Source organism: Apteryx mantelli, chromosome Z (genome assembly GCF_036417845.1).
Source record: "Apteryx mantelli isolate bAptMan1 chromosome Z, bAptMan1.hap1, whole genome shotgun sequence".
NCBI classification, from domain to species: domain Eukaryota; kingdom Metazoa; phylum Chordata; class Aves; order Apterygiformes; family Apterygidae; genus Apteryx; species Apteryx mantelli.
Genome location: NC_090020.1, coordinates 36,526,120 through 36,554,102, shown reverse-complemented (window position 1 = coordinate 36,554,102; position 27,983 = coordinate 36,526,120). Strand labels below are relative to the sequence as shown.

At 38.0% G+C, this 27,983-nt stretch overlaps 1 protein-coding gene across 4 annotated transcripts in view; it reads left to right on the top strand.

Annotated features, from left to right (window-relative positions):
• Positions 1–27,983, top strand: part of AUH (AU RNA binding methylglutaconyl-CoA hydratase) — a 110,494-nt gene that overhangs the window by 75,109 nt on the left and 7,402 nt on the right. The gene's annotated exons all lie outside the window — the stretch shown is intronic.

The following is a 27,983-nucleotide window of genomic DNA, read 5'->3' as shown; positions in this document are numbered from 1 at the left end:
TCCACATCAGCTTCTTGTTTTATAGTCTTATGAATCAGTGCTTGGGTATTATATTATTCATATCATGAAGCTGGTGCAGTAGAATTAGGCAGTTATGTTATGTGTTGGAGAAGATGATGTATTTGTACCTGGACAATTGGTCTGCAATGATCTAATGGAAGTCAATATGTTAATTTAACATTTACTTCAAAGCTTTTCAGCTCACTCTAATTTTGAAGATGGTTTTCAAACACCCCCCCCCCCCCCCGAATTGTCAATATGCCCTATTTTACTTCGGTGATAGTTAAGCGTCTTAAATGAAATTTCCAATTGTTTTTCCATTTTTAAAAAGTTTCTTTTCTGACAACTGCAAACTTAGCATACTGAGAATAGAATCTGAGTAGTTGAGAAGATTTATTAGTACCTGTAATAACAAAAAGCTGCTTTTTAAAAATATTCGGTAGCATTCATTTGTACTATTGCAGTACATAAAAACTAAGGTTGTGGACAAGAGCCCTGTTGTATTAGGCATGGTGCAAAAGGAACAAAGGGATTGTCCCTAGTGCAAAATGCTTACAATGTTAATATAGAAAAGATACAATATATGGTTGTAAAACCAAGAAACCATGAGATATTATTCTTTGGTGAGGTAGATAATGGTATTAGTATACCAGCAGCTTAATCTCTTGAGGTTCTTGGTAGGCAGCTGAGTAATGGAAAATTTCAAGGCAGAATTTGAAGAGGATAATGAATATTTCCAGAAGGCTGCTTTCAAGCATGAGCTGTATCATGGGAGAAGGCACAAAGGTGCTTATATCAGAATATGAGAAATGGATGGTGGAGACTGGCATTATTGCTGTCATTCAGGGAAGAGATTCAGTGTCTCAGTACTGAATGAGACTTAATGACCTTCAGACTAGAAACAGTACACTGGTATTTGCGTAGTAGAAGTGAAGTGGAGTCAATAATATTAAGATGCAAAGAGAGGGATGGCAAGGTCAGAAGGACAGAGTAGAGAAACTATCATTTGGAGAATGAGGTCTATGTGAAAGCTAACCATATACATCATAATCTGAACCCCTACTATCTTTGAGCAGGACTAACAGACTACTAGTGACATTCCCAACATTTGCTAGGAGGAAAAAAAAAAAAAAAGGCATTTCTTTAATATTCTTTATTTTGTCCTGATCTTTTTTGATGCACATTATTTGATTTGAAGAATAGTTCTTTGATGCTGCAAATGCAGCTGAGAGCAGATACATGATGGAAACAAAGGTTAAGAAGGTTTTGAACTGGTGGAAGAATTGGTCTGGAAGCTAGCAGAAGAAATAAGTGTACACCTGATAAAGTAAATGCAACTTGAACTATGGATCTCACACGTATATTTTCCACTGGTTGAGACAACTGAAAAAAACATTTCATGGCCTCATTGTTTCTCTCCCTGTTCCCTTAATGCTTCGCTTAAGCCAGATGCAGGTGTTACTAGAACTGTTTTGTATCTGACACAATCATACGTTCACAATTTTATAGGCTGGTCTTGTTTTCTCCCAAGTAGAACTAGAAGAAAATTTTACACCAAAAAAAATCAAAAATCAAAAACTGAACCTGAAATAGCCTGAACTTTTGTGCATTTGTTAATTATTTCATTTCTAAATGTTCACAAAGTCTCAAAACCTCAACAGTTGACTGGACCACCTCTGGCAAGCTTAAAACTTGGTTGAAGTCTAAAAGTTAATGTAAGCTTTTCAAGTGCTACGGTGAATAGAGATTATAGTTTTCCAGATATGATTCTGCAGCTTATCAGTTCATGCAAGACAGGCTTTAGAACAGAAGTGCTTATACTGCCTAGCCCAGTGTCCTCTCTCCCATGGAGGTCAAAAATGGATTCCTAGCAAAACGAAAGTATATAGTGTGCCTCAGCTCCGTACTTTCTCAATCTCTGTTTTCTGATTAGGGTTTTCCTGGGCTGGGCATAGTTTCTATGTATTCAGTAACTGAGTGGTTATTTCTTCCATGAATTTGTCTGGTCTTTCCTCCCCTTGAGCCCCTGCTTAGTTACAAATGTTCTTCCATAGATGTACAACTGAGCTAATTTTGCACAGATGGATCTATATAGATAATGTAGCAGTGACCTGATAGTTAGGTGATGCTCCCATGATCTAAGTACTGTTTCTTAAATAAAAAAAAAAAAATTACATCAGTACTAGTATCTGCAGCTGTGGATTCTCTGAGCAGTAAAGGATGAGTCAGTGGAAGAAGGCTGTCCTGACAAACTCCTGTATTTTCTTGATTTTTTTTTTTTCCTGCTCCTTCTGTCCTTACACCTTACCTCACTCGCACTAACTAATATGAGTCTGTGTGTTACCTGACAAAGAACAGTTGCTTCTCTGAATGCAAGGTCTGCCGAAGTAGCCATGATGCACTTTTTCCTGATGCGGCTGGCTAAACAGTTTCAGTGGTTATATGGAAGGGTGTCAGCGTATTACAACCAGCTGTGCTGTAGAAGAGATTACTGCTTACCATCTCAGCTGCCTGTCTTGCCCTCCTGCCAGAAATTGTCACTCATTCAGATCTGCTTGCAGAATTGCTTGTGCAAACCCTTGTTGTTTATTTCAGTCAAAATAAAAGGATTAGCAAAGACCTACTGTTTAAGCCAACCAGGCTGATTTTGACTAAAGCAGTCTCAGAGAATCTAATTCTGAGTTTAGTAGAACAATTGTAGAAGCAGCCTCATTAGTGTTTAAAGAAAAGCAATATCCTCTTTTATTGGCACAACTGGACCTGTCTGATTGACTAATGCAGAACCATACAAGATGAACTTCCCTTGTGTATTTTAGAATGATAGAATAATTTAGGCTGGAAATGTACTTTAGAGGTCATCTGGTCCAATTCTGTGCTTAAAACAGGATCATCTTTGGAGTAGATCAGATTGCTCAGGGCTTGTCCTGTCAAGTTTTGAAAGTCTCCAGGGTTAGTTATCCCTCAGCCTCTCTGAGCAACCTGTTCCGTTGTTTGACTCCCCTTACTATGAAGGCTTTTCTTCCCTTATATTTAATCAGAATTTCCCTTGCGGCAACTTGTGTCCTTTGCTTCTGATTCTTTTGCTGTGCACCTCCAGGAAGAGTTGGCCTCTGGCTTTTCTGTAACTGCCTTCTAGCTGGTTGAAGATAATGCTTAGATTACCCCCACAACCTTCTCTTCTCCAAGAAGAGAACATATCCAACTTCCTTAGCCTCTCCTTTTATACCGTGTGCTTCAGCCTCCTTGCTGTCTAGCCCCCTCTGCTAGACTTGCTTCAGCTTGTTAGTGTACTGAAGTTACAAAAGCTGGATACAGCAAGCCAGATGTGGTCTCATGAGTACCAAGAGAAGGGGTATCCTACACTTCCTCTGACCTTCTTGCTTCAGCTTTACTAGTGCAGCCCAATATGCCTTCAGCCTTCATCATTGCAAGAGCTCACTGCTGACTTGTCCACCAGGATCTGCAGGTCTTTTTCAGGAAATTGGCTTTGTAGCCAGTCATCACCTAGACCGTACTCTTGCATGGGGTTATTCTGTCTCAACTGCAGGAAACTGCATCTGCCTTTGGTGATCTTCATGAGATTTGCTTTCAGCCTATTTCTTCAGACTGTTGAGATCCTGCTGAGGGTGCACTCTGTCCCATTGTCTAGGTGGTTGATGAAGATGTTAACAGTAATGGCTCCAATGTTAACCCCCAGAGAACACCACAAATAATGTCCTGTAGTTGGACTTTGAATTGCTATCCCTACACATTGAGTAGTCCTGACAGTTTTTTCACCCACCTTATAGTCCGCTCATCCACTCCATACTTCTCCAATTTGGCTACAAGGATACTGTGGTAGACCATGTCAAAACCTTGCTGAAGTTGAGGTAAATGACAGCCTCTGCTCTCCCCTCATCTGTCGGTTAGCGCCCCAGAGAGGGCGATCAGATTGGCCAGGCAGTGCCCCTCATGTGCCTGGAAATCACTTCCAGGAAGATTTGCACTGTAATCTTCCCAGAGATTTAGGTTAGGCTGACAGGCCTGTAATTCCTTGGATCCTTCTTCTTGAAGATGGGCATGGCATTTGACTTTTTCTGGTCTTGTCATTGGGTACTTTACTTGACTGCTATGACCTTTCAAAGAAGAGAGAGAACAGTGTCCCAGTGACATTAGCCAGGTTCCTCAGCTGCATCCCATCTGGTCCCTTGGGACTTGTGTGTGTCCAGTTTGCACAACTGGTCCCTAATTCAGTCTTCCTCTGCTGTGGGTATTACTTCAGTCCCTGATGCTGCCACAAGGCTCAGGAACCCTGGGAGACCTGAGCAGCCCTTGACAATAAAAAGCAAGGCAAAGAAGGCATTGAATAATATTCCAGCGTTTTTGTGTCTTGTCATACCTTCTACGTCTTCTGTCACTTGGTCTCGTGTGTTATTCAGCAGGGACCCATGTTTACCTTGCTCTTTTTTTTGGCTGCCAGTGGACCCAAAGAAGTTCTTCTTGTCACCCATCATATCCTTCACCAGTTTTAACTCCAGCTCCTAATTCCATTTTTGCTCCTCTGGTGGATGTTTCTATATTCCTCTCAGCCTGTCCCCACTTCCACCTTCCATACACTTTCTAACATTGTTTTTTTCTGCATTTTCCTTTGAGGTCTTGTATTTACCGTTCTCAAATTTGCAGAGGGAGTTTATCATTACGCTTCCTGCATGCCCAGTTTTCTTCCCAATGACTGCTGCCGAAATTTCACCCACTTTCCTTTGGAGAAATATCTGGCTCTGAGTGAATAGTTCAATAACCTGAAGTCACTACTCAAAAGTAATTGAATATGCTGCATATTCCAAAATTGCAGCTCCTGCTATCTCAAGCAGGAACGTAAAACTAGAAATATGTTTCACCTGTTATGTTGTAAAACAGCAGTGCTAGGCTGCAGTCTAAATACCTTATAATAATTATGAATTTATATATAAGTTTGTATTAAAATGAGATTGACCTTTTTCTGATTTCAGAGTGATTACTGCAGTTGAGTTGGTTCATAAAATGAACAAAGCCAATTATTAATTCCAGTCTCATTGTTTAAAACAGTATGAGTAGCATTCAAATGTTTCAAGTGTGTATTTAGGCAGTTTTCTTTTCTTTTTTTTTCCTTTCTTTTTTATTTTTGAGACATTACACTAAAAATAGGCAGCACTTAATACCTGGCCTATAGCTAACTTTTTTATGAGTTAATTGGACTGTGATGAGTAAATTTATTTTTAACAGTAATTCAGAGAATTATAAAAATTGCAGTTAATGTCCTTTTTATAGTAGCTTTATTAGCAAATGTATATTTAATTTTTACAATTTCCTTGCAATGAAATAAATGTTGCACTGTTCATGAAGAGTTATTTTATGGTAATAAAACCCAGAAAGCTTAATTACAGCAGTCTGCAGATGTAATGGATATATGTTTAACACAGTTCAGGGCTCACTAACCAGTTTAATGGGCTGATCAGAATCTTCTCATAATGTTATTGTGTTTGCTACACTTATTGCATACAATAATTCTGTATTTTTTGTCCTGTATGGTGTATGAAAAAGTACAGAGGTCTTTTTTTTGTTTTTTTTGCCAGTGTCTTAAATTAGACAACTTTAGTGGTTTTTAAATGAGGAGTTTAACTGCAACCAAAGCCATTTAATCACACACTTCCTAAAAAGAACCCTTTTCCTAACATTGTTTTATGACATGATCGCTTGTCTAAAGAGATAAATTGCTCTCTTGGTGTAAGTCAATTTAGAAGGCACAGATATTAGCTTCTGAACTATTTTAAATAATAGTTGATAAAAATGTAAGATGTTCAGTGACAGTTTCAGGCTTTAGGTGGTGAAGTAAAATGAGTTTTAGACTCTGATTTCATGTTGAACAAAGTGAAATTTTAGCTTTGATCTTAGGGGATGGAACTTCAGATGTGTATGATGACTCAGTTGTGGTTCAGAGTATGACCGTTTAAGTAACTCATCGCACTGTTGAATGGCGCTACATGTTGTGATGTTTGTAGGAATAAGTGAAACAACTTTTATCTTATAGCTCTGACTCAGATTATGCATGTTTTAGTTATGATCTTTACCTTTATTATCAGCCCAAATTGACAAATACTATATTTTTATTAGAAGCAGCTGCATTATGTTGCAAGGCTTTTAAAATACACATTCTTTCTGTAATGTAGTCAAAGTGTATGCATATTAGACTAATTATTGAAATGAAGAAAAAATAAAAGAAGCAAAAGGAATGTGTACTTTTATTCAAAAGAATTTTATGTAAGCTATTCCAAATGATCTTTAGGTGGTAAAGGAACAAAACATAGTCATGCTATAATTATTATAGCAAATTGCATTTGACATATAACAAGAAAGAAAGAACAACCTCAGTATGCTGCTGTCATTTTGTGGTTTCTGGGTGAACCTAAAATGTAATTATTTGAGTGCCAGTCAAAATCCTCTTTTACTGCGTGTTTTTTAAGTATTGCAAGAATCTCTTTTTGGCAAGTTAATTTGGGAGATGAACCAACAAAGAGATTGGTGGCCAAAATGTTACTATTCAGTTGTCCTCTCAGTGACTTTTTAGTTAGGAGGTAAATGAATTATAAAATACTGGCATCTGCCTGAATTTAAGTCTAATTGGTGATTTAGCATGGGCAATCCTGACACTTTTGAAACTGTTTTAAATTTGGTTTGATCAGTGAGGTAAAAGAACAATTCTAAAATTCACACTTGGAGTTATAAAATATACTGCAGCAGGGATTATGATGACCAGGAGAAAAATCTTGGAAGCATAAAAGACACAGATCATACACAGCTATTTGAAACATCCTCTCACTTGTTGATTTTCTCTAGATATTACCTCTACATATGTAGTGTATGTATATAGGCATTGCGTCCATTATAAATGTTAGACTTATGTGCAATATCTCTGATGAAATAGATGCTGTTGGTATGTAAAGGAAGTCATTGCAATTAGCTTGTGTCATATAAATTCTTGCAGGTTTTTGAATGGGTTTGAGACATTTTAATTAAAAATATCCAATCCAATATAATGCTGGATAGCATTTTTAAAAGTCGAAACTGCTATATAAACCACTAGTAGAAAAACTGATTTCTAGCACTAGTCAAAAATATTTTTATCTGTGAAAGAATTGCAAAGTTTGGTGGTTGGGAGGAGAAGCTGAGATGTTTCAGAACTAACATGAGGAATGGGTCCTGAATCTGATATGTAGAGCTTTTGGGCTTCTTGGCTTAACTCCTATTTCTGGAACCTCAAAGCGCCTGCTCCGCACATCGGCCCGAGCAGGCAGCCAGCGCTGCGGCCGGACCCGGAGAGCCCGCACTCGCGCTGCGGCTTGAAGGGACTCCCTCCTGTGTGGCCAGGGCCGAACTCCTCATGTAAACAACATGCAAGGCTGCTGTGAGTAAAAGTAACGTGTTCCTTAACCCAACCGGATTGGAACATGACGTTCCATCAGAGATCCTGGTCCTGACTTTGTTGGTGCCGGGGAGTGATGACAGCCACTGTCACTTGTTTGGGGGTCCTAGCTGCTTCCCTAGGACATTTCCTTAGGAAGTCTACACCACGCCTAAGCTCACAGCAGAGCCCGCAGGATTTCTTAGCTCTACAGCAGGGAACCTGTTTGAATTTGGGACCTCAGCTGTGGCAAGCCTAAAAATTATACGCCAAAGCTTTTACAGAGCTATGGTTTTTGGAGACCTTCAAGTCCTTAGTTCAGCCCTATCATCAAGGTAGGACTTGATCAGAAATTACGAAGGCTCTTTGGAAAAGTTTTCCAAAACCTATGCAGACTACTTATTCTGGTAATATGGTGGGCATTTTAAAACTGTGATGTGTAGTGATATATACTTCACCTAAGCCCAGGAAAAAAATATATTTAAAATTATTTTTTTCTCAGAATATCTTTTCCTGTTGCTTGATATCTTAGGGCTTCATTATGTGATGCACTGTCTGTAGAGATGCATTGCAGAGCAGCAAATGCTTATTTCAATTCTAAAATGTTCTGCCCATTAAGTTTCAGCCACCTTTGTTAACAAGCCTGGTTTCATGGGAAGCCATTGACACTTTGCCAAAATTTAGTTTTATAGTTTTAGCCTGTGGTGGGATTAAGATTGTTAAAATGATATACATATTCAGACCTACCATAGTTGAAAACATTCAATCGGATCACTACTCTTTTCCCAATATGAATAGAACTATTGGAAGGAGAAAGGGAAGAATAACTGTAGCCTTTAGATGAGCAAATTTAAGCACTGTTTCTCTTTTTTGTGTACATTGTGCTAAATCCTTCTGTATTCTGTACTTGAAGAGCGTCCTGCAGAATTCCTGCCACAGCATAAGAAAGCCCGCCTGTATTCTGTGATCACCCAGAACACTCGCTGCATTTCGGTAGGGGTGGCCGTATAGCTCAGGTACATGAAACCAAACATAGAAGATGCAACATAAACTTCCTTTCCAAAACCAAGAGAGAATTGCAAAAAGAGCGTTCCAGGGACTCTGTGTTTCAGAATGCCTGTCTTTCAAAACAGAAGAATTTTCAAAATGTTCTCTAATGAAGTGTCAACAGAAGCTAGAAGTTTGAGAGGAAGGTGTTTGACGTACAGGAGGATATTGGAGGGCTTAGAAGCATGCAGATGGATGACATTTTATCATCAAACTGTGTTGCTGCAGATTGTATTGAATAGGAAAAGCATTTTGTAGAACTTGTTCTGAAAGATACTTAGTATCTCCTGTTAACACGTGTCACTATGCCTAAAGTTATCTTGAGCTTGCCCTTTGAAAAGTTTGTTTCCATTCACTTTAATAATAAAATAACTGGAAAGCCCCCAGTGCTAACAAATTCTATGACACATACAGAATTTAAGTATGAAAGGTCATCTTAACCAATAGCTACATGTTTTTAACATTAATATATGGCAAGGTTGTACTGGTGGCTTGATATATTTAAATATGACATTAGTGCCTGTTATTTTTGTCCTGAATCACACTGCAGAGTTTTGGAGCATATCACTGCATCTCAGGTTCAGAAATGAAAGTGAAATACTTAGATGCACACAAATGTATGGATGTTAAGGGAACCTTTCTACATTAAAGGTTTTTAAGGAAACCCTATAGGAATTCTCTGCTCAGGAGAAAGTATTGCCTATTTCAGTCTGGATTTGCTGCCTTCTTTTCAGGGTTCCAGTAGGAATTTCTTTATTATCTGTTTGAGGACTTCTGTACAATTTGTGATCTGTAGAGTTCAAATTTTGAAGCAGACTATCAGTATTGTTTGAATAAGACCCCGTTGTGCTATCAAGCAGAGAATATGATGAAACGTTGATATTTACTGTTGTAATTTAAAGCTTTGATTCAGCAAATCACTAGGGCAAGTTATTGTTTTGATGTCATTGGGATGTAGATCCATACATCTTATACATGGATGTACTTTGCAGATTCGAGGGTTAATGGCTAAGCGCAAAAATGATGTTACATTTCTGTGTAATGTTCACTAGGGTGCTTTACATATAAGCCATGGTTTGTGTTTGAATTACAACAAAAATGGTAGTTTTCTCGTGGCATAAAGAACTTCACAAAGCAAGAAGGAGCTTTTTACAAATGTAAGTGCTAATGCTATGTTAAAGTTACTTAAATATGTGTGTATGCATGCTGCGTGTGTGTGTTTGTGGCAGCAGTGCTTGCCTAACTTTGGAAATATAACTTCATACAGATAGAAAATAAAATAATTTCTAACATTTAGATTGCGCTTCTGTTTCAAACTATATTTTCAAAGTGCACTGTAAGTGAAGTAATCTTCTGTTTCACTTTTAACCAATTCAGGTAATAATTTCTATTCATTCTGTTTTAGCTTTCTGTGTCTGAAAGTACGTCAGTGCTGCAATGAAATGATTATACCTGAGATGAGGTGTTTCACAAAAAAGGGCTGTGAAACTCTGGTTCTAGCCGTGACGCTGCGTGTGATGATGAGAGAGTCGCTATGGTTCGGTTTCACCTCTATGAAGTTGAGACAGACTGTTGCAACAGGCAATATTATGGGTAAAAGTACAACAGAGGACCACGATATAGGGGAAAGCAAGACGAGCAGTTTGAGTGGACTTGGCCTCTCTCTGGAGGCGCTGAGATTTGCCGAGGAGGAAACAGGGCTTCTTGGGAAGCTCTGCAGGTCAGTGTCGCTCGGGGAGTCCTGTATCACTTTCTACCCTCTGAAATTTTCCTGTTCTGCAATTCCTTTTTGTAAAGGAGAAGAGGCTTCAGTTAATTCCACCCCCCCCCCATCTTAAAAGTGGTCAAGTGTACTATGAACGGATCACTTTCAGTTTTGAGGAATAAGCTTGAATATGTTTTATTCCAACATATATTGAGAAAATTAGCTACGTTAATACATTTTTTTCTCTACAGTGAATTTAGAAATGATCAGTGTTAAGTTTTTGCATCAAATTTTAATACAAATAAATATTTATTGCTTATTTCTTACACCCTTGAGAACATCAGATTGTAATGAAAATGATGACAAAGTCTTTTCCAGATGATGAGGCTGATATGTCATTGTAGAGACTTTTAGTCAGTGTAAGGTCTATTGAAAGCCAATGCTGTTCTTTTAAATATTTTATGGAACCTCCCTTATGGATTAAGCATTTGTAGGTTAGGGTCTCTGTCTAAGCACTTTTTTTTTTTTTAAGAACTAAAAATAAATAAATATGAAATACTCTGTTACAAATCTGTGATCAATATAAATAAAACTTAGTAATTTAATTTAAAAATTCCAGAAGAAAGCAGGAAGCAAGCTCAGAACTGTTAGATAACTGCTTTTTATTCCTAATGAAAAAAGTGGTCTTATACTTGTGTTTATTTCTACCCCTTCTGCTCATCTAAAGATTATATCTGCATGCTGTGTTTTTAACATCTTTTGAATAAGTATTAAAGAAAAAAAGCAAGTATACTAAATTAATCACCTCCCCCCCCCCAATTGCCTTAATACTTTTAAACATATGAAGAAGTATTCATTAGTACTCTATTATTTGTATGTTGTGCAGGCCTTTTTATGTTTAGACCTGAAAAGATGCAAATAATATTCCTGTTACAGAAAAACTTGTGGTGGTTAGTATTTCTGTTAAGTAAATGCAATGATCCTGCTGTGTGTGTGTGTGTGTGTGTGTGTGTGTGTGTGTGTGTGTGTGTGTGTGTGTGTGTATAGACTCATTCTCACACACACACACACACACACATATATACATATTCATATATACATACAGGTACAGAGAGCGTGTGAGAGAGTATTTCCATTCAGTATCGAAGTGCCAAATTCCAGTAGCTTGGTCTGGAATTTTTAATGCTAAATATTTTCCTCAGGATAACTTCAGTGGAAATTTAAGCTAGTTAAAAAAAAACCCAAAAACAAAAACCCCCCACATTTTTGTCTGGGAAGGTTGGGGGATGTTCCAGGGGACTCTTGTGCTTAGGGACATATCTTTCAGTATCCAAATTTTGGCTAAGTATTAGCCTTGGAAAAATCGCTGCTGTTGCATGGAGCGTTTTCTTTGTGTTCCGAGGCTGAAATCAGGCACCAGGATGGAAATGTTAGAGCCTGTTGCTGTTTTCTCAGTGCTCTGGCTGCAGCACCCACGGCATCTTGGAGCGTGACAGCGCTTGGCTGAGACGCAGAAGGGGCAAGAGATGGAAGTAGGTTGGGGTAGGGATATTACTGAGATCCAAGGTCTATGTGGAGCACGATGAAGGAGGACAGAGCCTAGGATTCCTTCCAGGAGAGACCGGACTTTGCTTTGTAAAGACTTGGAGCTGCAGGTGACCAGGCAAAGAGCAAGTGGGGGGAGAAAGGGCAAAGCAGAGTCTGAGGGTGAGAATGGAGGGATGGCGTACAAAGACTGATGTTGGGATGGCAACATAGCAGAAGTGGCTGCACCCACTAAAACACGGTCCCTTCCAGAGCTGCAAACAGAGCCAGTGATTTTTAAAGGCTTATTATCTATGGCAGGGGAGCAGGAGGGTGTCACTTTAAAATTTATTTATTTAAAGGATTACCTATGCTGTGTTTAATCCCTGTGTGGACACAAACAGTTTTAAGTTAATGTGGACTTAACTTGGTTTATTTTAATTCATTTAGAAATTGAACTTTGTTACTTTCATCTAAATTATTCTAATATTTCAGAGTGCTCCTGTACAGACACGCTCTAAGTCTCTCTGTTCTTCTATCATCAGTATTACAGGATGTGCTATGCTCTTCATGGTAGTCATCATTACTGCAGGAATATGTTACTGTTAAATTTTAGCAGCATAGATCATGAAATAAAGTACCTTGCAACTGAAGGTAGTATTCCTTAAATAGTTTTTGTATGCTAGGTCTTCAAAAATAAAAAGGGGGGAGGTGCCTAGGAGATTACATAGACTCACATAAAATGTGTCTTAGAAGAACGTTAATTAAGACTGGAAAAATCAAGCACTCAGAAATTAGCTACTGTTACATGCAGTATTGCACAGAAACACACCATATTGTTTCTGCAGCTTTAAACCAGCTCCTTATCTCTATACATTATTCTGTAAATTCTTTCTTTTCATGGTCATGGATGGTGGTGCTGTTCACACTGAGATTTTTTTAAAGGCTAAAGCTTGCCCAAGTATGTGATTGCAAATGACATGTTCCTGAAACATTGCTACTAATATCAAGCCAAATTTATCTCTGTATTTCAAAGCAGAGCTATTAGAAGGGCTCAAAATAAGGCCACTAGGATTTTTTATTATGGGCAAAACATTTTTTTTCTCACTAGCTTCATTCTCAGAAATGGTTGAAGCGTTGTGCTTGAATTAAAAACAGAAAAACAAGGGGAAAAATAAACCAAAACAGCCTAGCAAAAAGAATCTCTTGCTGGGCAATACTTGCAAAGAAAAGATCAATGATAAAATTTGAGAGATTGTACTCAATCAAAAATAACACTTTATTTTGGGAAATGTTATGTGATATTAATAAAGGTGATCCTACCACTACTGCCTAAAATAGAAATATAAATGCATCATACTGCTAAGATATTGTAAACTAATGATTAGTTTTTAGGCAGATGTGAACTTTTTTTAGCCTTTGATTTAAGAAAAAATTGGCCTATAATAGTCTGTGTCCCTTACTATATTATACGACTAATACGGTTCTGACATGACAACCCATTACAGTGTACTGGAAAGTACAAGAAGATTATTAAATGGTTCATGAAAAAAAGTAATGCAGGAAATTCATGAAATTCCATATTTCGTTTTAAATCTCTAATTTACATAAAAAGATTACTTTGTACTAGCTAAATCAGGTGAACAGTCCATTTTATCCCCTTGAGCAGAGTGGTGTAAGTGGACACAATAACCTGATCTGGATGTCAGGAAGCACGAAAATAGCAAAGACTATTAAATATAATGCAACAATAATAATAGACTATGGCAATCGTTTCCTGAAATTTAGGAGATGGGTGAAATTCAGCACGAACTCCCTTTGGTATTCTCTTCGCACAGAAGCTTAGAAATATTTTATTAAATATTAATAGCAACATGAAAGACCTTTGGTCTTATTTTCATTTTAATTAGTCAGGATATATATGCCATTCACTTTGAAGCCAAATGCTACTCCTTTGTATTAACCTGCAGGGGGTACTAGAAAATTGAACCAAGTAGCATTTAGCTATTTCTCCTCTTGCCATGAGATAATTAACATCTACTGTTTTGCGGACTCTCTTCGTGTTACCTGATCCCCATATCCAGGTTTCATATTGACTCGGAGAATTTGAGCAGTACGGTGGGAAATTGCTGCCTCAGCCCTTTTCTTACAAATCGCCAGAGCTCAGGAAAGTTCAGCTTAAACTGCTGAACCTACATGGGAAACTTAAACTCGTAATGAAATCAAATTGGATGAGACAAAATATACAATAATTCCAGGAAGGAAACAAAGCTGTATGTAATATGTAGAACCAGCTATGTTTTGTAGTGGAAAATAAGGGCAACTGAAAGGCATAAGAACTTAATAGTAGCTGGTATGGCTATGAAGAGTACATTTTTTGACAAATAAAACTGGTACAGGAATAAGTACGAAAAGTGATGAAAAATCAAATCTGTGTATAATAATCCATGCTTTTTCAGGCTCATAGCCAGCTGGTTCCCCAACCTGCCTGCCTCTTGGCTTTCCCGCGCCATGTCAAGCCCTCGGCGTGAGCGTCCCAGGCGCCAGTGCCCCAGAGCCCCGTAACTCTGCTCCCCAACGTAGGTGGCTTGGGGGGGGGGTCTGCTGTAAGCCGCCCCGCGGTGCAGCCCCTGCCCCCGGCCGCTCTTCATGGCCAAGCTGCCCCGGCCAGGGACTCGGGTGGCCTGAAATGAGTTAAGTGCATTCACGGACAGGAAGCAGAGCTGCTTGCAGAGGAAACCCACCTGTGGGCCATTCGATGAAAACAAGGGTGTTCGCACTGCTGATGAATTCACTTTTTCCGGTGCTTATCAGAAAAACTGTAACCTGCTCGACTGTCACTGTGATGCCCCTGATTGAAATTGTCTCCTCTGTAGTTAAGCATTAGGAAACATGACAAATTACATCATTGCTTTTTTTTTCATGCATACCCTACTTCATAGGATACATGGTTCTTTAATTAGCTGCTATTCCATATTTTGTATTCCCATTGTGTGAAATGAACCCCGTGCCCTGTTTCCTGTACACTGTTCAAACCCTGCTCTGGGGACGTAATTGTTAAGTTTTCCCTGCTAGTTTGTATAGAGATGGTATTCCTGGAAGAAGATGATAATACTTCTTCACCTCGCAGGAGTATTATGAAAAGAAATTCATTAATACCTGTGAGGCAACCATACTGTGGTGATGTAAATAAGTATTCTTCCAACACTCCTGCGAGGTGAAGGAGCATCAATATCTTTGTTTTATCAACAAGGTAAAAGTTTTATAACGAACAGCTTCCTCAGTCTCATGATTGTGGTTCATATTTACAGAAAAATGTTAAGTAGCTAACAAAAACTTTCTTTTAGAACGTTAATCCTTTTTTTTTTATGAAATCATATTGATCTAATTATTGGATGAAACGGACACTAAGACATTTTTCCTCTGTAGTTTGTGAAACCTACAGTGTATAATCAGGTTTGTAAATTTTAGAAATTTTCAGGTTTGGTGTAACACAACTCCCCTGCTATTCAAAAAGTCAATTTAGCCTGTTACATAGTGGTTACCAGGCATAGTCTAGTAGTGACCACAGAAGCTGCAAAACAGTTTCTGATATATCTCACTTCCCTTGTTCTCAGATGTTCATATAATGTGTTCATTAGAGCTAAATGAAAAATTTACCCCCGTTTCTTACTGTTAGAGCAGTTGCTTTGAATTTGAAGATGTTAATGTTCGATCAAAGGAAATCTTTGTGTGTGCACATGTGAAAGTACAGGAAAAGAGAATTAGCTGTTACTGAGTGAGAGGAAAGAAGTGGAAGCAATGCTTTTATTGGTGTACAAAAGTTTTTGCTTTTTCTTAAGTGTCAAGAGTTAAGTTTCTGTGCCTAAGCAGCTTTATTACTCAAAAGTTTTGGGGCACAGAGAACCAAAAATGCTGCATTTATATTTTGTTTCTACTAAATTTGATTTAATTTCTTTTTATCGCTATTACTGTCTGGTCCATAGCATCACTGAAGCTAAATGTGTTAAAAGTAAAATTTTTTATTTCTCATTCTTAGCTTGGTCAGTGCTGTACAGAGGAAAGCTTAAGAGGAAAAGCAAAGCCTGTGTTGTCTTGCAAATGGGTAGAACAATTTCAGGGAGTGAATATTCATCTTGAATCTAGTGAAGTATTTATAATACTCTTGAGTGTCCAGAGTAGCTTAATGAATGTTTGGGGTTGAACATAATGATAGGAAGACCACTATTTACAACTATCAAAGCAGTACTGCAAAAACTAGCATCAGCATTGGGCCTTTTTAAATCAAATGGTTAGCAATCAAGCAGTATGGATATGGGAAAGAACAAAAGCCTTGAGCTAAATCCTTTAGTTTTGCAAGCCTTTGGTGATTTTGATAAGAGGAAAGTCTGATTGCTATCGAAGTTAGCTTGGTCCAGAAATGAGTTATAAATATCAATTATCAAATTGAGGTTTTATGGATGTTATTTTTAAAATAGGTTTGTAATACCCTCAATTAGTTCTGGGCTCCCCAGTGCAAGAGGGATGTGGCACTACTGGAACAAGTCCAGCGAAGGGCCACAATGATGATTAGGGGACTGGAGCATCTCTCTTATGAGGAAAGGCTGAGAGAGCTGGGCCTGTTTAGCCTGGAGAAGAGAAGGCTGAGAGGAGATCTTATCAACGTGTACAAGCATCTGAAGGGAGGGTGTCGAGAGGATGGGACCAGACTCTTTTCAGTGGTGCCGAGCGACAGGACACGAGGCAACAGGCACAAACTGAAACACAGACACTTCCATCTGAACATGAGGAGAAACTTTTTCACTGTGGGGGTGACAGAGCACTGGCACAGGTTGCCCAGAGAGGTTGTGGAGTCTCCTTCTCTGGAGATATTCAAAAGCCGCCTGGATGCAATCCTGTGCAATGTGCTCTAGGTGACCCTGCTTGAGCAGGGGGTTTGGACTAGGTGATCTCCAGAGGTCCCTTCCAACCTCAGCGATTCTGTGATTCTGTAATTACAAAGCAGAAAGCAATGATGACAACAGAGGAAGCTGATAAATTCTTCAAGCAGATGGTCAAAGTTGTGCCCATTTGCAAAGTGAATGAAGAAAGAGCTCTGTTAATTCCAAGCGGAGCACGAACTACCTGTCCTGTCTGTGCAGGTGAGCTCACAGGTTTTACTGCTCAGGTGGAATTAAAGGACTGCATTCAAATCGTAAATAGCCAGTGGTCATAAATACTTCTTTGCCGATATATAGTTCCTTGTTGGCGCGGACCTCTTTTGGAGTCCCAAAGGAAGAGAGGAATTGAACCAGGTTGTGTGAAGTTCTACTTAGCTATGTGAATATTCAGTTTTTTCCCACTGGCTTTAGACCAGTCATCTTTTTGGACTTCCAGAACTCACGCTGAAGCCAGGCAACAGCAAAATTAGGAAGCTGTAAGTGGCTTTGGGAAGCAGATAAAACTGAATTTATAGTCTTCTCAGTATTAAAAGAGATGCCAAACTGTTATTTAATTCTTAATAATATGGGCCTGAAACTGAACTCTAAAAAAAGCCTGTAATTAAATAAACTTCTCATGGAGAATCACTCTACAGTAAACTATAAGTAATGTAACAAATTGGAATAGCAAGCAATGATGATCAAGGAAGAAACATCTCATACGGCTGCTTTAATATTCCTCTATGAGGAATGTTCATGCTGCCACCTACAAGAGTGTCATGATAAAAGGTAGGGTGAGACCAGTCTTAACCTTACAGAGATAAAATAGCAGATGAACATTAAAAAAAAAAAAAAGATTATGCCATAAAGATAACCAAAATGATTTCTTCCAGAAGTTCAGTAACTAAACTTAGGATACTCATGTAAAATACAGCCATGGATCATTTATACTGTAAATAATAAAGACAAACTTTAATATCTTGATTATACTGTATGCTTGTCATCATTCCACTTGTGAACTCTCAAGGATAGTGTATAGGAGGAGTGAAACATGACACTTCTCTGAAGTTGAAGCACAGGTTGGTGCTTTACTGTGGCCCCCTTTTCAGCCGGTACATGGTTGAAGACCTTGAAGTAAGTGGGAGCTATCTGTCAGACCAAGGTAATACAAAAAATCAGATCCATTCTACTCATGTTCAACATGAAATTTGAAGCACATTAAAATACATCATTTGCACAGGTATGAATAGTTTAACTCAGTTTTTAACTGAATAGTTTACCTATTTTGAGAGCCGTCATCAGTGAGTAAGAATATAGAGGCCACTTCCATTTCATTTTCAGTTATGACTATATTTTGGTAGTAAGCAAAATAGCTTGTTAAGCCTATAGTTAATTCACTGTATGACTGTTGATATTTTTCATCAATTTCTGAGAAATTCAGGAAATGAAGTGGCAATTGTGTAGTCTACCTTAAAAGAGCAGATGCACAAGTTCACCACAAAACAAGTTGGACAAAATGATTTATGAAATATTGTTTCCTTAATTATGTCACAGAACCTCTCTGGCCCTGTAGGCTTATCTAAGCCAACTATTACAAAACTCTAAAATGCAGAAATACTAGATTCCTGTCCTTCCTTCTTTGCCTCAGTTTTTCACCATCTGTGTTCTGGTTATCCCCCCCAGATGGATCCACCCCACCATTGTCAAACATAATAAAAAGCAAGCGTGTTGTAAAAATTGCCCCAAAACCTTTTAATCTTTTGTTATGCAAGAACTTTATATTAATGTTCTTCACATTTTAATGTGAATCTGAGATCTGAGAAACCAGTGTTAATTGGATGACTTACATGCCTTGTATCTGAGTTTTCTCTAGACAGCTCATTCTCATTGTGGAAGTTTTGTGAAATCATAAAGAAAAGAGCAACACAGGCTATATTATACCTGACATGGATATGTATGTTTTAAGGAAATAGATACAGAATTCAGTCACTCAGAAGCCTAGTCTGGCAATTTTTTTTTAACAAAATAGCAGCTTTATTTTGTGCTTGGGACTCAAGAAATGTGAATGACTACACTGAAATTTAAATTAGCCGAACTAAAAGAGGATCAAGGAAGTTGGTTTAATTTTGATCTTTTAACTCAATATACTAATATAATCAATACCAGCCAGAAGGGGTAGATATTTGTTAGTTCATTATGAATGGAGTGAAATTCTCCATTTCTCTTAGAATCAGGCTGTGGGCTTGGCTTTTTTAATTACCTGGGACCTAAAATGTATTTATCAGCCTACCAGAATTCGGATGGTCCCAAGACTTTTTCTAGGAGAGAACTGAGGCTAGAGGAAGCCCTCCTTTGCCTCCTTTCTAGGAACTGTAATGATGCTCTTGCCACAAAAAGCAGAACCTCAGGAGCTTTGTTCAGGGTCACTGGAAACACTGCTTCCGGTTGTAGTTGTCTCTTCCACGTTTCTGCAACTGCAGGGTTATTCCCTACACTCAGGTTCTCAGAGTTTTTACCCTATAAAAGTTCTTTCCCCCCAAACCTTATCTTCCTTTATGCGTGCCCTGAGTATCAGCTATATAATAAGCCAGGAGGGAGTGTTCTCTGTGGGGTTTGAACCTTGAGCTCCAAGGTATGCTCCTAGCCCTCTGTCCCATTATGAACCAGTAAGGAGGCCTATTTTGCTTGACCAGAAAAGGTTTTTTAGGCTCTTGCAAAAGCAAACAAACAAGGAAATAAAGGTGCATAAGCAGGCAACCAGATGAGAGAGAGCAATATGGACTGTCTCGAATCACATGTAGATTTTAGAATATACAAAGCATGAGGGCCATGCAAGCACATTGCAAGCTTATCCTGCTGTTGCTGTTCCATTGGATGTCTCCACAAAACACCTATGCTTTGCAGTGTAGACTTATATCGTGTGTGCATAATAAGCTGTAGCCCTGTTTGGAGAGGATTACCAATGGAAGAGTGATAAAGAGCTGTAATTTCTGAGATCCGTTTCAATGGTCCCTTTGCCAGAACAATAAATGCTACAGAGAGGGCTGGCTGTTGAAGGGAGGGCTGCCAGTTGTCAGGCTGAAACATGTGGAAAAAGAGAGAGAGGTGGGGATGATTTAAAAAAAGTAGTGGCTTCTTTGAGGAAAAAAGAGAATGGAGACTAAGGTCAACATGGTGAGGTAGGTTTATGCATGTTGCTCGAATTCCGAGAGTTGCAGGCAGATTGAGCCTAGGAGGGGTTTCATTCAGGATGTCTTTGTGTCTTCTAAAGGTCCATGATTCTCCCTGGATTTCAAGGCTAAATTATCCTTTATGAAAGAAATTCTTTCGCTATGGATGAGTTTCTTGTTCATACACCATATGTTGTCTGGAAGGACTTAAGCAGAAAGTAGAGCTCTTGAAGCGCTCAGGCTCCAGAAAAACATTTCCAAGCCACTGGGGACTTGGGAGAGTTCTAGTATGGATCCTTCAACTTAGAGGAGGTAGATTGCTGCCAAAAAGAGGGTCAAAGGATCTCCACATGAGAGTGCTTTAAGAGATGCAGAACTAGGAGCAGTAACCAGACTATACCACACGTAGAAGCATGCAGCCTTCAGCAGAACAGCAGAACAGTCTTGCCTGAAGAGCAGGGTGAGGCCAGCTAGTGAGAAGTGAGTGGAAAGGCTATAAATGTGGTGCTCTCTATCTTGCAGATTCCTAATGTTTGTTATAAACTATTCTTAATGACTTCTGCTACTTCAAAAGTATCTATATATTTTTAACAAGTATAGTGTTCCCTGCTGCTATCCCAGCTCTTTGTGCTGATATAAATTCATTCCTTCATTACCTCCTGCTTATATATCCCCAACCACCTCTCCTCCTGAAATTTGGATGTAGGATGTAAGGAGAATAAAAATGGTATCTATTTGCTTTGATCCTTAAAACTGTAAAGGTCCATGAACACCAACTCATCTGTGTAAGGTTAGATGGCAGAAGAATATAATTAGCACTACCTAATGTCTATATTCAGGGAAAGACTTCTTGTTACATACGTCCCTCTTGCCTTCCATACTGTGAACTAGGCAGGGACTTCAGGTCTGCATTACTGTGTCACAGTAGCAGGTGAGATGAGTAAAAGAGGTCCTTACTTAATGTAATCCCTTTCGTTTAGTGTTGTAGCAGCCTGACAACTGTAGCCTGGGAATAATTTGTTTGAGCTCGTTCTGGATTAATTTCCTGTCGGTTAATGGCTTTTCTTTTTTTTCCGGAATTGTAAACTGGGTAGAAGGTGCTGCAGATTAAGAAGCTAATGGAGGAGCTGTAGTTTTCTGTTAAGGAAAAACATCTGAGTAATCCCAAACAGTAAAAGGTTAAAACACCCAGTTTGCACTTACTGGGGTAGGTCCACTGTTGCACAGGAGCTGTCCTAGCAGAACATTTATCCCATGTACATTTAAAGATGTTCTATGCCTTTATATGCAAGTATATACAAATTAAAATGAAACTTTTAAATGATTTTGGACTGTTATGTGTTTTTTAAAACTCTGATTCTTAAAATGTTAACAATGTGAATTAAATGAAATAATATTTATCAGTCAGGATTCTGGGAAGAAAAGACAGTTTTAAATGTACCATCTGTTGTCAGAACTTTTAATAGTATTACTCCTCAAAATAATGTGCTGGTCCTGCCTACCCTTTCTCAGTTGATCCTGAACAGCAATATATGGGACCAAGTATCAGTCCAAGATAATGATGAGATGTGCTTTCCTGATAGGAACATGAATAAATGAACAAACTGGATCTTCTTCCGATTGCTTTTGTTTGTTTTTTTAACCTTTCCGTCTTTGAGTACTTGGTCTTGTGTATAGTCTAGAAGATTCCCACTTTCAGCAGCAGAGTAGTGACTGAAGCGTATTTGTACAGTGAATAAAGATGTTCTCTATAGAGTCTTTAAAGGATGATCCTGACTTGGAAGAAGTAGCTTCTATTCCAGCCTGTGTCACAGACTTTTAACCTGATAGGTCCATATCGCCTGAAGTGCAATTTTTCAGGTGTCAGTTCACTGTTTTTAGTATCTTGATACCCACTTTGATACAAGTCCTAATATTTTAGAAGTATTGAGCATGAAAAGCTGCAGCTGAAGTCACTAAGGCTGCAGATGCTTGGTGCCTCTGAAAAAACTAGCCTTCATTTGTCTCAAGCTGGGCATATAAATATCCAACTGCTCAAAATTAGCATATATAGAATATCCCATAACATACACTGAGTGCATGTTTATATTTTATTTACATTTATGATGGATTTATTTTAATTGGTAATTTCTAATATAAGTTGTAATTACTCTTGCAGATAGACATATGCTTACAAGAAGTAGCAAATAATGTAACATTCAGAATATAGATCAACAGGCACAAATAAAAATAATAATTTTTAATTATTCATGCCTGTGAATTACGGAGTTTTTAATAACAACTGTGATTATTTCTTCAACTATTACTATAAAATAACAAATAGAAGGATCACTCTTTGGAGAATAAAAAGAACAGAACACCATTCTGGCACTCCTAGCTAGCAAAACAAAATTAAACAGATCAAGCTAAAAAAGTTAGGAGTATCTATGAATATCAGACTAAGTATCTCAGAATTAAGTTTCTGATTTACCAAAGAGGTTGCTTTTTGCATTGAAAATCATTCTAGAATAATGCACACCAGCTTTGAAGGATTTGGCCAATTTTTGACAGAGGTGGTATTTCCAACGCACTGCAAAATGTTGTTGTAGACATGTGCAATCTCCTTTTAAATAGGGTAGCCTAGGCATTAGATGCAGTGTAGCTGTAGCAGTATGGCTGCTTCATCTGGGAAGACATCCTACTTGAGGTGAAAAATATGCTTACTCTAAATGTACATTTTTTTTTCTGCATATATTTATCTGTGGAGATAAAGCTACCTTCTTGGGATTTGACTGCTGAACCAGGCCATGCTATGTCCTACTGCAGTCTCATTGTCTTTGCTGTTTTCCCTGGACTCCTGTTCTAAATTTGCCACTGATTCTTCTTCCTTTAGTACTGCTCAAGTCAGAGAATTCCAGGGATGAGTATTATCGGGGGTATATTCTTAAAAATTCATTTCTTTGGGACAGTTGAAAGCAGATGGATTTCATAGTGAAGAAATCAAGGACATATAAATAGGACAGTAGTCAGGGTGGGAGAAGAAATAATCTCTTTTTTTCTTGGTTAGGGGATTGACAGAGTGAGGGATTGCTTTTGCTGTGTGGAAGGATGAAATAGTAGATTTCTATATGAAGAGTGCTGAAAGTGAGGAAAGTGTTCAAGTTACTTGTCCATAAACAGTGAAGACTTCAGATATAATAGTCTGATTCATACTTTGCTTGTTGTTTCTTCTTTTTGCTTGTAGCCATTAAAAACAAAAAGTAATTGTCCTGATTTTGGAGTGTGATCTCATTTGAAATGTAAATACAAATAGAATACCTTTGTGGTAATCCACTTTTCTGCATTTCTCTTGCCCTAAAATAATTACGATTTTTTTTCATATCTGTTTTTTGTCCCGATTTTCATATGAATCAAACTGTAGCTGCCATAACCAATCCAAAACTGTAAGAACATAGTCTATGAAATTATTTATTTCAAATACAAGTCAAAAAAACTTTTATTTTTTAAACCTAATATTACTCATAAAGCCCACATGATTTGTAAAGTATGATCATAAAGAGTAGTACTGGTGTAGTCCTCCTACCTGTTGTTACAGCTGAGTAATGACTTCATAAATGTGCGGGTGTAATTTTGAAATGGGAAGATGCCTTCTCTTGGGCCATTAATTTCTATCTGCAATGAAGTGAGTTATGTTTTAATGTATCTGTACTTTGGAGTTTCATTTAAGTTCACTGTCATTGTGCTCCTGAAGGACAATAGGAACAATTTTCCATCCAGCGTAATAGGGAAGTGTTTGGCGTTGCTGAATATCCACGTGTGCTCCTATTTGTTGCATTTGTGTATGTTTAAGTAGACGGATGACTCTCTTTTCTTTCTCAGAAAATTTCAATGCGAAATGATATAGCAGATTGTCAGTGTGTGCATGGCTAATACCTTAGGTGCTGGGAGTCCGTGTGTTGTAGTTCAGGGCTGCGCTTGTCAAGCAGTGTTGGTTTGACCTTGGAGACTATGCAGTGCTATCAGTCTGGCTGTACAGCTGCTTGTACAATAATTGTGAAGGAAATGTGAAGTACCTTTCATGTAGAGCTCCTTTCGAAGTTGAGTTTTTTTGTTTTTTTGTTTTTTTTAAATACAGGCTCTTCGGTTTGTTTTTTGGTTCCATTTGTTTCATATAAGCAGCTGTCCGCAGAGAAACCATTTTTAGTCTTCCTCAATTTGCAAGAGGATTACCTCTTCAGAAAGGAAGTCAGTTTTTCTAAATTACCCACACCATTTCATCTTTCTGTACCAAAGCTGTGGTTATTTAACTACTAGTGAATTTTGAAAGTATATTTACACTTTGCCTTATGAATCGTAAGCACATCCTGCATCCCCCAGCCAAGCACTGCAGTCTACTGATTCAAGCTGCTACCTTCAAGCCACCCACGCGTGGAGCTCTGATATATTCTAGACGTTTTTCAGATATGTTTTTAAATAAAGCAATCTACATATGTACTTACTACATGAATATGAATAAAATGGATTGCAAAAAGCAAAGATGTGCGAACTAAATTGGCAATTTTCAAGCTGAAGAGAGCTTCGGAGTTGGTCTCAGGTGGGCTTGGTAGTGCGCTAAGGGGCTCCGCGTTTTTTCCAGGAAAACTACTGCTGTGGCCAGACCCAACGGAGGTTGAGCCCACTGACTTCTCTCGTTGGCTCCATTCTTTCTCCTCGTTGCAGAGGCCGCGTTGTTTCTTTCCTTCCTGCTCCCTTTTCACCCTCCCACTTGCATCCTTGTTGACGTCTCTCCAGATTAAGCTGTTTGCAGTGATTAGCCTTGGTGCCGGTGAAAGGCCCTGTATGTTTTCTGTTATGAAAGGATTTGGGATGGCTGATCCCATAAGGATTTATACCTGGATTTAAGTTAGCTACCCTATGTACAGCTCTGTAGGATCAAGGCATAATCTGGTAAACGCTCAGCTGGAGATTTGATGTTAAATGTTGTCTTGATAGCTTTTAGAAAGTGTAATATTTTGAAAATTGCTGAATTCAGCAACGGATGGTGGGTACATTAAAAATATAAAATACATTTGTTGCACAGACTTTTCAAATATGAGTTACGTGACTGAAAACATTGCCTTAAAAATAACGTTTGACCAGTGTTAGCTTATTTATGGGCTCCTATGCTTACTGATGAGGCCTGCATGTTGTTAACAGCAGGTTTCTGCATCCCATACTGCTGTGCCTGTCTCAGTGGAAAGGAGAAAAATCTGCTGTTCCTTGGAGCTTTCTGTGAAAGAACTGCAAGGATACGTTCAAGCCATTTCTAGCCTGACTTGAATAATTAGAAAGTTTGCAGCTGACAAACTTTGGCTTCACCACTGGTTATTAATAACATATTAGAAATGTACAGTAGTCTTTAAAAAGAGAAATCTAGATACCTGCCGGTTAAGCCAGTCTAAGGTAAACCAAACAAAGCTTGTGAGAGAAAGGATAGGATAAAAAGAATCATTGTTACTGATCTTAAACAGCAAGAGTATGCCTGAATTCAAGTTTGGATTTTTTGTCAGAACAGGATTTTTCCCAATATGTTTTGACAGAGCCTTGAGCTATGAGAAACTACCGAGTGTAGATACTCTCTGCCAGAATGATGAATCTATTTCCAGTAAGCTAGTTGCTTCATCTTGTTGAATATACTCTTGGGAATTGTTCACGTAATTCCCTTAATCCAAACCAGTTGTGTACATATTTTGCAACTGATGAATTACTGACACTAAATAAATATTCATACAAAATCAACTGTTTGTTGAGCAAAAATATTGGTTAACAGTTTTCATACCAGTAGTTAGCAGTCTTGCACGTGCTGTGTCTTTTCACATGGACTGGACTGTCGTCTAAAAAAGCTGTTTACATTATTACAACATTGAATATATACTATTTCAGATAAGAATGCATTTACATTGCAGCTGTGTGTCAAATACTTTTATCAACACAGTGAGTAATACCAGATCGCTAGTCCTTGAAATAACATGTCATTAAATTTGTGAAGATGAAACAACTTTTCTTCCGTCAAATTCTTCTCTACATTTAGATGAAATGCCCTGCTTAAGTAATGTCTTTGAAGACTGGGTGTTACTTCCTTTAGCTCTGATTGTAGCTGGCAGGAACTATATGTTCTTTGTGCATTACCAAAACAGAACATCTATCCACAATGTACTCTGTGTGTTTTCCTCATAAGTGTACGTAGCTACGTATATTTTGGTGTGTTGTTTGCATTTGATTAATTGACTCTTACTGCTTTTGCATGCGTAGTTGTCTTATTCCTACTACTGAATATACGTGATTGATGCAGTGAACTGTTGGCTTGTATTCTGTGAATATTAATCAAAGAACATGCTCCTCTGCTTAATGGCTTTGCAGTGTGAGAGGCAGCCAAACAACATAGACTATAGTCTGCTTTTTTGCTCTTTAATCATTATTGCGTAAGACACTGGCAAGAAAACTTTTTTCATCTATAAACACTATTTCATGCTTAAACATATCCATTGTTTGGTCAAAGTTATGAAATATTGTTGCTCAATTAAATCTTGTTTTCAACATTTCCTGGTAAAAGCAGTAATAGAAGAGAGAAAACAGTAAAGGAAGGGGAGATAGTTTAGAAAAAATTACAAAGCATAGCAAACAAGGAAGGAACAGAAGATGTGAAATCAGTAGATGCAGCCTCTTAGTCTTATGATTTGAACAAATAGCTTTCTTTGATCAAAAGCTAAATCTGATGTTTCTCTAGATTCCATTACTATGGTGAAAGGGATCATTTATGAGAAAACTATTCTTAAAGAGATCAGAATAGACATCTGCTATGTTCTGATGTACACCTAAAATGTGTACAAGGATAGATGTTGATTAGGATATGACAGCTTCTTTGGGTGAGAAATGGAAAGATATTCAGTATTAAAAAAAAGAAAAAGAAATAGATAAAGCCAATAAATGTTTCTGTTTGGTGGTAGTGGTACAGCTCAGTATGCTATGCTTGAAAACACAGCTCCCTTTTTTCTGGCATATAGTTGTGATTTAAAGGTTTATAGCTTGAGCTTAATTCATTCTCTGTCTGTGAATCCTACCAGTGAGGCAGCCAAGACTGAGAGGAAGGTGTAGGCTTCAGGTCTGGTAGTATTTTAAAAGGGCTTTTGTTTGGGAGGGTTTTTTTTCCTCCTCATAAAAAAAATATCCTAGAATATGGGCTTTCTTTTGATTCTGCATTTTTTCTGACAGATGCCGTTAGCAGGATTTTTCCCCTGGCAGTATGACCAGTTCCTCTGCACAACTAGCAGCAGCATCAGGGGCTCTAGTATCTGCCTTTAGCTACCAGCACTTTTACCATTTTATCAGTAAAGGACTTACCATGGTCTCACGGTCTAAAATCATTTTGTAAGCAATTTCACTGTGACATGAGAGACTAGACACAGAATGGCTGCTATCAAGGTGACAGGAGCCGACAGCTCTTGGAGACCTATCAAACAAGGCTTCTTCTTGCTGTGACCACCTGTCCTTGTACCATCACAATGGTTTTGCTAAAATCATCGCACAGTGGGAGGACCACTGAGAATACCTCATCGTTTGTGCTTACTAATGCTGCTGTCCTACAAATTTTATTTAAACTATTATGAGTGTAAATATTTTTTGAGTTCTTGAAAATCTCATGTTTTGGTAGAGACCATGATTTTGTAATATTCTGGAGAAAATAAGGCAGAACCCCCCCTCCCCCAAAATTCCTACATCTTCATATGATGTAATGTGTTCAAAGCTGTTTTTATGAAGAGGAATACAGTAGTGCTGAAGCTTGTAGTTCATAATAAATAATAGTTGAAAACTGAATCACGGAATCATAAAGACTTTTTATTTGTTTCCAGTCAGTTTATTTTGTCTCAGAGATGTATTTGCATATTTAAAGAATACATCAGTAAAAGAGCTGAATGGCTTCAATAAAATACTGGTTTAATCTGCCATTTTCTGGTGAAAATTAATCTATTTTATATTAACTGAACACACATTTATTCAGCTTTTTATCACATCCCCTTGAATATCTTCTGTATATATTCCTGTTGCATATACACATATATTAATGATTTAATATGTTAACATGTCCTTGCAGAAGTAGCTCTATTTGGAAAAAAAATTCTATTTCTAGACTGTCTAAATAAAATGAATATTTATTTCAGATCCTGTCAAAGCAGTAGACCTGG